Source organism: Pygocentrus nattereri, chromosome 15, assembly GCF_015220715.1.
Source record: "Pygocentrus nattereri isolate fPygNat1 chromosome 15, fPygNat1.pri, whole genome shotgun sequence".
Taxonomy (NCBI): Eukaryota; Metazoa; Chordata; class Actinopteri; order Characiformes; family Serrasalmidae; genus Pygocentrus; species Pygocentrus nattereri.
The window spans coordinates 3,459,420-3,472,009 of NC_051225.1; the positions used below are offsets into that span (position 1 = coordinate 3,459,420).

The following is a 12,590-nucleotide window of genomic DNA, read 5'->3' on the forward strand; positions in this document are numbered from 1 at the left end:
GAGGCATATTTACAGCCATTCCTTATTTTTGCTGGATCAAAAAATGCAGACAGTCCAGCGCCCACTGTACGGTATTGAATCGAACGTGGGGGAAAACCCCATTCCAGCCAATAACTCATTCTGGTGCCAACTAATAGTTGGCTTATTTACATATGGAATATCTGAATTCTGGCAGTTTGAAGGTTAGTGGTTTGCACAAGAGGTACTGAGTGACATGCTGAGGCCAGAATGAGTTGTACTTATTAGCTTGAATGGGGTTTTGCCCATTTGATTCAGTAGCATACAGTGGGGTCTCAATCTCAAGCTGGTAAGGACAACTCAGTATCACAATACGTAGCTTTAGAGTGCGTCTCAATGTCAAATGACTTGTTTTTTAAGCCTGTAGAAGCTCAGACTGTAGGACAGAGTGGGACAGCTTTTCTGTCATGTAGCTAAACTCATGTTAACACAGCCGCAAAACCTGTCGTCATTTTCAGCCTGTGTAGTTTGTTAGTTACTTTAAGCAACAGAAGCCGAGAGGGAGTGTTTTATTGCGAAATCACAGCCGTGATTAATAACACCATTAATAGTAACATTAATAACACCAGTAGTGTCTCTACTGCTTTAATACAGCAGGTAAATACAGTGAGAAATGAATAAACTGGCTGTGAACGCTGCGTTTAATATGTTTTAATGTTCAGTTCCTTCCTCCTAATTATAGCTCCTTAACGAGCAGCTTGGTGCTACGTCAGAGTAACGAGCTCCGCCCACTCGCTGCTCAGCCGGCAGTTCGTTCTCCAGCTCCTTACACTAAATTCCCAAACTGTCGTCACCACTGAGCAGCTTTTCAGTCAGCAGCTGTGACAGAAGAACAGCTGAACAACCTGGAATCAGCCAGAAATGAACCCAACACCATTTGCCAGACGGGTCTGATCTTCAGAGTCGGACCAAATCAGATTGAGCCGTAAAACTGACCCAATATCAGGTTCAGCTCAGTTTGGTCAGTTTCTCCAGATCAGTATTGATGTTGTTTTGTTCCAGCCGGTCTGTAAAGCTTCTTACAGCCCGTTTAGTTTGGCGAATGGTGTTGGGTTCATTTCTGGCTGATTCCAGGTTGTTCAGCTGTTCTTCTGTCACAGCTGCCGACTGAAAAGCTGCTCAGTGGTGACGACAGTTTGGGAATTTAGTGTCGTCTCGTCTTCAGAGTCGGACCAAATCGGCTGTCGGTCAGATGTGGTCTTAACAGTGTCCGTTTTCTGTTTGTGGCAGAGTAAGAAGTAAAAACAAACATTCAAACGGCTCGAGCGTCTCCTACAGCTGTCAAAGTCGTTGCTTAGCAACGTCGTCTCAGTGGAGTAATACGTTGTTTGTGAAAAAAACTGACGTTATGGAGAAAAATCAGCACAGTTAGAACACTTCTCAACCAATCAGCTCGCGCAGCCGGAACTGACTGTTGCGTAAAACGATGCGACACAGCAAAGCGCTGGAAACACACATCCTACATTCTTCCTGTACTTGATTTTGTCCCCTGAGGGCTCCTAAATGACATGCATGTGGTTTTACACGCCAAAAAACAGCCACAGTTCATATTTGCACAATTTCCAAACTCTGAAGGAACAGCGTGATTCAACACCTCTTTATCCTTTAGAATGAAACAGACTGTTTGGTTACTGCGCCTTTAAGACTGATGTATGCAAATGAAGAGCAGAGCAGGCCACAACACTCCTTATAACATCTCCATATATAAACTACTAAATTTTAACTTTTACAAACAAGTCATTATATGGGACATTGAATATTAGAAGTCTAAACATGTTAGCAGTTAAATGTGAATATGTCACAAAAACTGGGTGCTACAGTTTCGCCTTGCGTTTAATGGGAATCCCTGCCGTAAATAAAGGCACTTGTGGGTGGAGCACAGATGATTAACTGATCAAAACTTTTTTTTTTTTTGTAATTAGCTTTTTTTATTCATTTATTTTGCGATTTTAGCATTTCATGATGAATGGACCAATGAAATTGCTCCAAAATTTCTTACAATAAATTCACGTTACATTAACTTACATTAAAAACTAAAGACAATCTTCTGTCCCTTCCTGTAAACTCACCATTATAGAGAAACGTTTCGCTTGGACAGTGTCGACAGGCACAGAGTGAACAGTTTCTCCATCAACCTCACTTTTTCAACCCACTACTGCTCTCTGCAATCAACTACATCTCCTTTTTCCTCCCTCCAGCTAACAAAAAGCACTCTGTGTAGAGTCCACTGTGCTGCACGTCCTTGCACAACTGAATACATTTATACATTCCAGCCAATAAGGGATCTGCCATGCCTGGAGCGGCTCTATTCCTCAGCGCAAATTAATTTCCTGTCATTCCCTCATGAAAGTCCACGGTCATCGCCAGCTTGCGTCATGGGGAACGACTCCAAAGCATGACCCCGCTTTGCCTTTGTAGTAGACTGTGCGGAAGAGAGGATATTCGGGACAATGAACTGCACAGCGCCGGTCAGGTCCCTGGATTTAACCCATTTAAAGGAAGGGGTGGCCGAACAAAACAGGCCAAGGCACGCCTGGTGTCCGAAGCTTATTACGGGAGCTATGGGGATCATGGAATATCCGTTATTTCAGAACCGTATCAATATTGTCAGATCGTTGCTCTGAACCGATAAGGTTGAGAGCGATGCTGCAGAACAATAACTGACTCCAGAAGAGCAGAACGTTTAGGTGGTGTAGATGTAGAACGCAGCAGCAGGGAATTATTTGTATTGCTTACATATTTTTTATTACAAAAACCGAGTGCGCTGCAGTTTCTCAGTAGTAGCTTCGTTAAAACGTCTGCATCGGACTCATTTCACGGCGCATGTAACCCTCTGCAAAATAAACGTCACTCATTTATCGCTATTCCGGGCAGATTCCGGGCTGTCGTCAATATCTCATATTTGTAATGTACACATCAGCTGACACGTATACGAACAATAATCAGACGCTGACATCTGAGCTCCCTCTTCAGTGCACCCCTTCATAGTCAACCAAAAGGATTAGACTGCTTGTAAGCCAAGTTAGCCTCGCAGCGCCAAGCTTTCAATGATCCGATCATAATCAGATTTCTGCAGTTATCTGATTATTCAAGTGGTCATGTACACATGTACTCCGATCTAGGAATCCGACTAAGAAATCTGATAACGAGGCTGGGTTTTAGCTCAGTAATCAGATTTCTCAGAGCTGTGGACTCTGATTTTCTTTTGTTTTCTTTTTTTAAAACAATCTCTTGACTTTTCAACGTTACTATGGAGAAACAGAGGAAAGTTAAATAACAATTTCAACTACAAATCACTATATAATTATATGCCAAATATACATAAAGACAACCCAACCCTGTTCTCTCCCCCACCCCACGTTCCCTCCCAGTGGTCCATGACAAATTTGCTAAAGCAGCATGTTAAATCTTAACCATATTACACAATACGGAGGAAAAATGAATGAATAAATAAGAATAATAACAAAAGTAAAGTAAAGCAAAGTAAAATAAAATCAGAGAAAGCTAAAACCGAGGCTCTTACAAGCTTCTGACTTCTCACTCTGATTTCTATCAGATTTCTCAGTCTGATCAGTGAGATCAGACGGTGGATGTCGTGAGATGGCAGCACAACACTGCTGGAGCGGCGCTGAAACCAAACACGAAATAATAATGTTTATATTTTCAGATAATGCGAGTTTTATGTTACGCTTACGTCACGTCTTCTTCTGTGAGGTTATTGGCTGGTTGTAGAGCAGAAATCTGATTACTGTCTGACTCCTGCAGACCTGGAGTTTCCCCATTATCTGATTATTAAACTGATGGACGCATCAACAAAAACAAATGTAAAAGAAAAACTGTGTCTATACAATCGATAAAAACCTTCAAGGGTTCCTTAGTAAAGGCAAGCATTATATTTACAACCACGACTTCCACACAGAACCATGCTTAAATGGTTCCTTGCATGGTGAAATGGTTCTTCAGACTGATGCAGAACGTGTTGTACGTGGTTCTGTATGTAACTTTTCTGAAAACAGTTCAATTCAGCACCCAAAAGGGCTCTTACATTCTCGCAAGCTTGGCATCGTAACAACAGCAGAACCCTTTCTGGTGCTACACAGAACCATACGCATCACGTATGTAAATCTAAGGGAGCATTTCACCGTGCAAAAAACCATATAAGTGTGAAATGGTTCTATACAGAACGCTAGGCAAACCATCTCTCTGTATGTCTTGACATGCCAGCATTTCTTCTCTCGTTTCCTTCTTCTCTCTTTCGGTGATCCTGTTTTTCCATGGCTGCGCTCAGACATTACTCACAAAAGCAGCAGCAGGAGGATTTTAGTGGGTCAGATGTGGAATAAACAGAGTTCTGATCGAAAAAGAATCTCTAAAAAGATAAAATAAACATAAAAAATAAAGTAATAACTCCAGATTTTTCCAATGCCACACAATGGCTGCAGCTGCAAGGAAGGCCGGCCGGCCTGCAGGACAACCTGGCAGATCTAGTTAATGTTAGAAAGCAAAGAAGGGGAAGAAACTGGGCTGAGAAAATCAAATGCAACCTGTGGAAGGCTGGGCACAGCAAACCTGAGTCTGCTAGACCAGACAAACTCCCACCAAGCCAAAAACACAAGGGATAAACTGGTCGAGCCAGCGGACACAACACAAGCAACTACTGTGGATGTAATGGAAAACAAGGCAGACGTACAAAAGCAACAGCCTCAGCAAACGGATCAACTCACAGCAGCTCATTTGCGAGACTAAAGCCTTATTTACTTCCACGGGAGGCGAAACGAACCAAGTTTGCTTCTTGTTCGAATTTCCCCCGGTCCACCTTAAATGGTGCAGCCGTTCCATTCGGAGCAGTTAACCCTACAACGGCCGCACCATTTAAGGTGGACCGGGGGAAATTCGAACAAGGTAGCGAAATATGACTTTCAGCTTTTCGTCAGTTGGCATTTTCGCCCAAAAAGAAACAAAACGGTCTTTTATTTTTTAGTAAAAGAGGTAATTTTAGCTAGTCTTTGGCTAACTAGTTAACCTAGCTGGCTAACAGCAGCCCAGACAAAAGCTCGGACTTCCCTCAGCTTCGTTACACAAACTCGGGAAATTAAAACAGAGCTGGCGAGGTCCAACAAGTGGCAACGTGGAATACGAAGAGCTCATCGACTCACCTTATTTTTGGGATAATCTCCGTGCTGATCTGAAAACGTCTCATTGGAGATATCTACGAAAATGTCCCAGCAGGAAAGGTCCGAGAAACGCCGACACTTTTTAAAGCCAAACGGTGGTACCGACTGTTAGCTCGGCGGCTAACTCAGCGACCCGCAGCTTGTTCTCTCATTTTTACCGCACGGAAAGCTCCGAAACATCCGACTGAGCGTTAGAAAACGTGGTTAGTGTTTAGTCTGGCAGATGAGGCGCGATAGAGGACCCGGGCATGTTTTATAGCCCCTCCGGAGTGAAAGAGAGCGAGTGAGTGATCACTTCATCACTCTCTGGAGAAACTCTCCGAGTTCCCACTCAGCGCGCGGGGCTTGGGACCTTCCAGTTTAATTTTTCCCGCTGCTGGGGCGACACCTGCAGGACGGAGGAGGAACCGAGGCGTCCGCGCCCGCGATGATGAATTAAGGCCGCGGTAAAGGGGAAGTCCACCAAATTTTCATAATAGGACAATATGCGTAACTCCACCATTGCGACGTAAGCAAAGCCATTCAGAGTGGATTGATGTAAAATGGCTCGTTGCAGAGAAATGTACTAAGTCTCATTTCTTTATAGTGGTTTATTAGATAGATAGATAGATAGATAGATAGATAGATAGATAGATAGATGTACAAGTTATTGATAATAAAGTGAATGAGCATATAAAAGCCCCCCCTATGATCATGCAGTCCATCTGTTTCTCTGATACTTTGTTACCCCCTTTTACCCTGTTCTTCGGTGGTCAGGACCCCCCATGGACCCCCACAGAGCAGGTACTATTTGGGTGGTGGATCATTCTCAGCACTGCAGTAACACTGACGTGGTGGTGCTGTTGCACTGGTCTGAGTGGATCAGACACAGCATTGCTGGTGGAGTTTTTAAACACCTCAGTGTCGCTGCTGAACTGAGAACAGTCCACCAACCAAAGATATCCATCCAACAGCGTCCTGTGGGCAGCGTCCTGTGACCACTGATGAAGGACTAGAGGATGACCAACACAAACTGTGCAGCAGCAGATGAGCTGTCGTCTCTGACTTTACATCTACAAGGTGGACAGACAAGGTAGGAGTGTCTAATAGAGTGGACAGTGAGTGGACACAGTGTTTAAAAACTGCAGAAGGACTGCTGTGTCTGATCCACTCACACCAGCACAACACACACTAACACACCACCACCATGTCAGTGCTACTGCAGTGCTGTTAGTAGTTCTGTTTTTAATGGGATTAAGCAAAAGTTTAATGTGTTGTTCCAGCATAAAACCACACTTAAAGGCCTAGATATATCTCAACAATATGCTTCTTATTATTATAAATAAGCTAGTACACTCTTAGTATATATAGTTTGTGTTTAGTTCTTCTGAATGCTATGCACTATATAAGTGTGCAGTTCATCATCTGTTAGAAAAGTATACTTAAGTATAAAATACACATTTTGTTTGTTGAATTTATTTAAGTATATTCAGCAATATTGAAATCTTTTATCATTTTAGTGCAATTATAACTCAACAGGTCTGCAGTGTATCAATACATCCACTGGTATATTAATATTACATTGCGTGTGGTCTAATCGCAGCTTGAAAAAGCTGAATGCGTTCAGTATATATTTAATCACGGCCTTATTACGGTTTACATACTCTTCGCATAGTTTGTTCCAAAATAATAAATTTAGTATGTATTAAAGTTTGAACTACACTTGAAATCTGCGCTGAAATGTACTTTTCTCTCACAAGGTCTGGCCCCACTGGCCTGGTGGGCAACCCATCCCTGCCAGTGTGGTGCAGGAATAGGCCTTTCTGCTGAGCTGTGTGCTGTGAGCAGAGAGCGGCCCCTACTGGCTGAATTAGGGCAGCACAGTCTTTCACCTCCACATGGCGATGGCTATTACACACAAAATCACCCACAGGTGGCAGTGTGGGCTGATTGATCTCAGCAGCTTCAGCCAGAACTGAACATAAACATTCTCCCTTTCTGTGGTAAAGGCTCAGTTTTCCTGACAGAACCCACAACCGATGGAGAGATAAATATTAATGGAGAGCATTTTGTACCTTTTGAGCATTTTGAACACCAGAAAACATATGATATCTAAATGTGTGTGTGTGTGTATGTGTATATACACACTCACAGGCCACTTTATTAGGTACACCTTGCTAGTAAAAGGCTGGACCCCCTTTTGCCTTCAGAACTGCTTTAATTCTTCATGCCACACTTTCAACAAGGTGTTGGAAACGTTCCTCAGAGATTCTGGTTGGTTATTTGAGTTCCTGTTGCCTTTCTATCACCTGGAACCAGTCTGCCCATTCTCCTCTGACCTCTCACATCAACAAGGCATTTTCGTCCACACAACTGACCGCTCACTGGATATTTCCTCTTTTTCGGACCGTTCTCTGTAAACCCTAGAGATGGTTGTGCGTGAAAATCCCAGCAGATCAGCAGTTTCTGAAATACTCAGACCAGCCCGTCTGGCACCAACAACCACACCACGTTCAAAGCCCCTTAAATCCCCTTTCTTCCCCGTTCTGATGCTCGGTCTGCACTTCAGCAGGTTGTCTTGACCACCTCTACATGCCTAAATGCAGTGAGTTGCTGCCGTGTGATTGGCTGATCAGCTATTTGTGTTAACAAGCAACTGAACAGGTGTACCTAATAAAGTGGCAGGTGAGTGTGTGTACATATATATATTTTTGCCGTTTTTCAGTTTTTGGCATAATTTGACAGATAGAGAAGTGTGAATTATCACTCAACAGAACTTATGCTATATGCACTGACTACTGACATACAGGATGGAACATGAAGGCCCGATCCCATTTCACCCCTCGCCCTACCGCTGAGCCCTTAGCCCTCTGTTTTGGTGTGTTCACGTCTTGGGGTAGGTTGTCCCGATTCTTGTTGAGATAGAGGGGTAGGGGGCAAAGTCTTGGGGCTACATGACCCTCCAAACGGAGGTTTTTCAGAGACTCACTCCATACAGAGTGTAAGGAGAAACGAGAAACAGGAAAGACGGCTGTGTGAGCGAACAAAGAAACCCATAAACGTAAAAATTACGATAACCAATGTATTATTTCAGTTTAATGCTGTTTCAGCGTATTATGGTCCTTTTCTTCATAACAAGCTTTAAAAATTGCTGGTAGTGCCAGCCATTTAAGGTGGAATGGGAAAATTCCAACAACAATCTGGAGAATCTCTGACTTCAGCTTCATATCACTGAAGAATTAGGGGGGGTGATAATAAATAATTGCCCCCCTCTTTGAAGGCGTATGATGCCCTAAATGTAACTAAAGCCCAGCAGTGAGGAGCTGAACTTTCCCCTCCTCTGCTGTCCCTGCAGACGGGCAGGGTCGTCTACAGAGCGGCGCTAGTAGCCGTTAAAGAAGTGATGCTCTTTTATTAGAGGGTCTCATTTCAGAGGGAAGATCTCAACCACCGTCCCTTATAACCCAGCTCCAAGGGTGTAGGGTGACACAGATGTGACAAAAACAACACTTTTTGTTTCTAACCAGAAACACCAGTATGTTCAGTTGGAGACGACACATTTTGTGTTACTTTTAACACAGAATGTGTTGAATCAGATAAAAATCTAAAACAAAAAGTGTCAAAACTGGTCACACAAGTAAGCAAGTTGTTAACATAACATTTAATCATTTTGGAGTGCACTTCTGAACATTTATGGTTAACTATATTCCTACAGTCAGCTATTCCCAAACTATTCCCCAACTTTTAACATAATCCTTCAACCAGAAGGGAGGGTGTCTGGCCCGCTCAGGTCAGGGTGAATAGTGAAGGCTCATTTTCCGGCACTGGCAGCAATTGTGCTGAGCGACTCAGTCAGTGTGTTGTCCCAGGGTTGTGCTGTTAGAGCGCACCAGGTGTGACACATGCCATTTCTTCCCATCTTCGAGGATGTAAGTGCTCTGCCCTACTTTCTGTCTGATTTCCACTGGCTCTGAGAATTTTAGATGTCCTTTAGGGGCCTGCCAAGGACTTTGGCCCAATCCCATTTCATCCTCGCCCCTACCCCTTAGCCCTGTGCTTTGCACGTTCACGTCTACATTACATTACATTACATTACATTTACATTTAGCAGACGCTTTTATCCAAAGCGACTTACAAATAATGAGGTACATAGAACAAGCATAGTCAGGCCTTAAAGGAGGCCAAGGGGTAATAGCAGGGTAGAGAAGGGAAGGAGGGCAAGAAGGAGATGAGGTTGGTAGTGGTTAGATTGCAAGAGGCGATCAGAGTAAGTGCTCCCTGAAGAGCTCCGTCTTCAGGAGTTTCTTAAAAATAGCGAGGGACGCCGCTGCTCTGACAGTGGAAGGTAGCTTGTTCCACCATTGGGGAATCAAGTATGAGAACAGTCTCGATTGCTCTGTGTGAATGTTTGGCAAAGCTAAGCGACGTTCATTGGAGGATCGCAGCGGCCGGCGGTGTTGTAAGCCTTTAGGAGCGAGTGCAGGTAGGAAGGAGCCTGCTCTGTTAACACCTTGTAGGCAATCGTAAGAGCTTTAAATTTGATACGAGCAGCAACCGGTAACCAGTGGAGCTCAATGAGCAGTGGGGTGACATGCGCCCGTTTTGGTTGGTTAAAGACCAGACGCGCTGCAGCGTTCTGAACCATCTTCAGTGGTTTTACAACACAGGCCGGGAGGCCCGTCAGTATGGCACTGCAGTAGTCGAGGCGTGAGATGACCACTGCTTGTCCCAAGAGGGTAGGCGTCTAGGGTTAGGGTGTCCCAATTTTTGCTGAGATAGAGGAGTAGGGTGACGTGTTAGGGCTGCATGGCCCTCTGCAGCAGCACTGCTGTGTCTGATCCACTCAGACCAGCACAACTCATCACCACGTCAGTGTTGCTGCAGTGCTGAGAAGGACCCACCACCCAAATAGTACCTGCTCTGTGAGGGTCCATGGGGTCCTGACCACTGAAGAACAGGGTAACAGAGTATCAGAGAAACAGATGGACTACAGTCTGTAACTGTAGAACTACAGAGTGCAGCTATACAGTAAGTGGAGCTGATAAAGTGGACAGTGAGCGTAGAAACAAGGAGGTGGTCAGAACGTTAGGCCTGATCAATGTGTGTGTACATATATTTTGAAATATACGCCTGAAACTTTATGATATTTGTGCATGTATGACCACATACCGCACTTCCTTAAGATTAAAACAAATAAAAGTACCTCAAATTATATCTGCACTGAGCAGGAAGCCGGTGAGGTGCTGCCAGTGATGGAGTGATATCTGCATTCTTTCATGTTCGAGTAAGAACTCTTGCTGCTGCATTTTTACATGCTGTAGTTTGCCTATACTCTTTTTAGATGAGCCCGAGAATCATGCATTACAGTAATCTAAACATGAGAACCCAAAAGCAAAGTCAACATCGTAGCGTCATGCAAAGTCACACAAGGCCTGAGTTTAGCAGTGTTTTTAAGATAAAATGCTGTTTTGGTTCTGCTATCGATGTTTACTGTGCAATAAAATACCTGCTTAAAGAAAAAACATTGGAACCCATACGGAAAAATATATAGTCCAAATGTATTTATCACATAAGTTTCTGCAATGTATGAAAATGGCCAAAAAGTGTGTTTGTTGTTTTTAAATGTGTTTATTTCTATTTGTTATTGTTTTTTTAACTTTAAATTCTAAATATGCATGAACTGAATGAACGGTACTGACTTCTGTGATCTGCTTTGCACATTACATTAACCGTGTACGTATGCAGTAAGACACTCACACACAATGTATTTCAAATAAATAAGACATCAAATCATAACTGCATTTTCACAGAGCTTGATAAAAACATGAAAACCACACTGATGAACTTTCTTGTACGGAGGATGTCAATCAAGCAGGCTTATTAGAAGATTAGGCCACACCCAGACAGTCCTCAGCAGAGGCAAGAAGTAACAGAGTATGAGTACTTTGTTATTAAGTAAAATATTTAATATCTCCACTGTACTTGAGTGTTTTTGCCTTTAAATAGGGCAATAAGCAATGTTCATTACCACAAATAAACAAAACACTATTGTGGTGTCCACCCCAACTCTGCATGATTCATACGGGACTTTAAAGGCATGCTATGCAAAACCGAGCCACATGCTCCGCCCCCCAAAACTGTTTTTGATGTTGTTTGTGTTGTTGTTCATTAGCGTAAAGCTGCGTATGCCAGGGTCAGCAACCTGCAGCTCCAGAGTCACATGCGACCTTTTTACTACCCTCTTTTTGTAGGTAAATATAAAATAATCCTCCTCTACAGTAAAATAAAGCTCTGCTGATCCTTCAACACAGTTTAACAGTGAATGCTCTTAAACGCTGGAGTTAATGTAGAACTGCTGATTCAGCCTTTAACCCTGAAGATCAGCACAGACTGTTGGTCACCATAGCAATGCAGACAACAATCTCGCCCAGCTAGTAGCTATGAAATGGCAAAGAGAGAGATTTAAGACGAACATCAGCTACATTTCCAATCTGTCAAACACTATAAAGTCTTAAAGCTAAAGTCGCTTCTCATTCGCCAGCTTTTTGTTCGAATTTTCCCGTTACACCTTAAATGGTGCAAGTCATATTCTGGCGCCTGGGGCACCATTTAAGGTGGAACGGGAAAATTTGAGTAAGAAGCTGGTGAATGAGATGCACCTTCAGTCTTGAATATTGAGAGACATTTTACAAGAAACTGTCGCACTTTTGCAGAAAAGCTTCCTGCCAGAGATGCGAGAAAAGCAGCTATAGCTGAGTTAAAGCTTAAAGCAGAGCGAAGTGAGTCTGCGATTTCGTTAATATTACATTTGTTAGTATATACTAGGACATTAACACATACTGAGACACATTTACAGCCAAGATGGTACAATGTTACTGCAATAAAATGGACATAAAATGACAAAAAGGTGGTCTGATTTATGTTGAAAGGACAAAATGCGTGTTCTTAACATCTTGGCTGCGACCTCTGAGTGTAACTGAGAGTGATTTATTGTGTTGGGCAGTGGGTTTAGTGTAGAGAAGGTTGTGCGTCTACTGTAGGGTCAAGAAACATGGCTGGTAGTGACCTTCCTCGCCAATCTGTCTGTATTTCAGGTCCTTTTCTGCTGTGTTCAATAAAAGAGTATTTTCCTGATTAGAAATAATGACATCGCACTATGTATAAAAGTGATTTCCTCAGTTTCTTTCATAAAAAAGACTCACCTGCTGCGAAGACTCAAACTACTTTACGTGCTTTTATGAAGCATTTCATCGTAAGCAGCCGTGGGCCGTACAACAAAAGAAAAGCAGACAGGAAGCAAACATTTACACGTGGTCATTTCGTGGGTTTAGTGTCTGGATTAGGATCTGGATCCTGTCAAGATTTTAAACATATGTGTTTAATACTTGGCAGTCAAACGCATCTCCAGGTTAGTCGGAC

At 43.1% G+C, this 12,590-nt stretch overlaps 1 protein-coding gene across 12 annotated transcripts in view; it reads right to left on the reverse strand.

Moving 5' to 3' along the window:
• Positions 1–5,547, reverse strand: part of LOC108430243 (unconventional myosin-IXb) — a 125,182-nt gene extending 119,635 nt beyond the window's left edge. For 7 of the 12 annotated variants that reach the window (XR_005131527.1, XM_037545386.1, XM_037545388.1 and 4 more), the window contains exon 1: positions 5,175–5,547. The gene's annotated coding sequence lies outside the window, so the exon portion shown is untranslated. The remainder of the gene's footprint in view (positions 1–5,174) is intronic. The other 5 variants (XM_017702603.2, XM_017702599.2, XM_017702601.2 and 2 more) reach the window with 1 other exon arrangement.
• Positions 5,548–12,590: the final 7,043 nt, after the last annotated feature.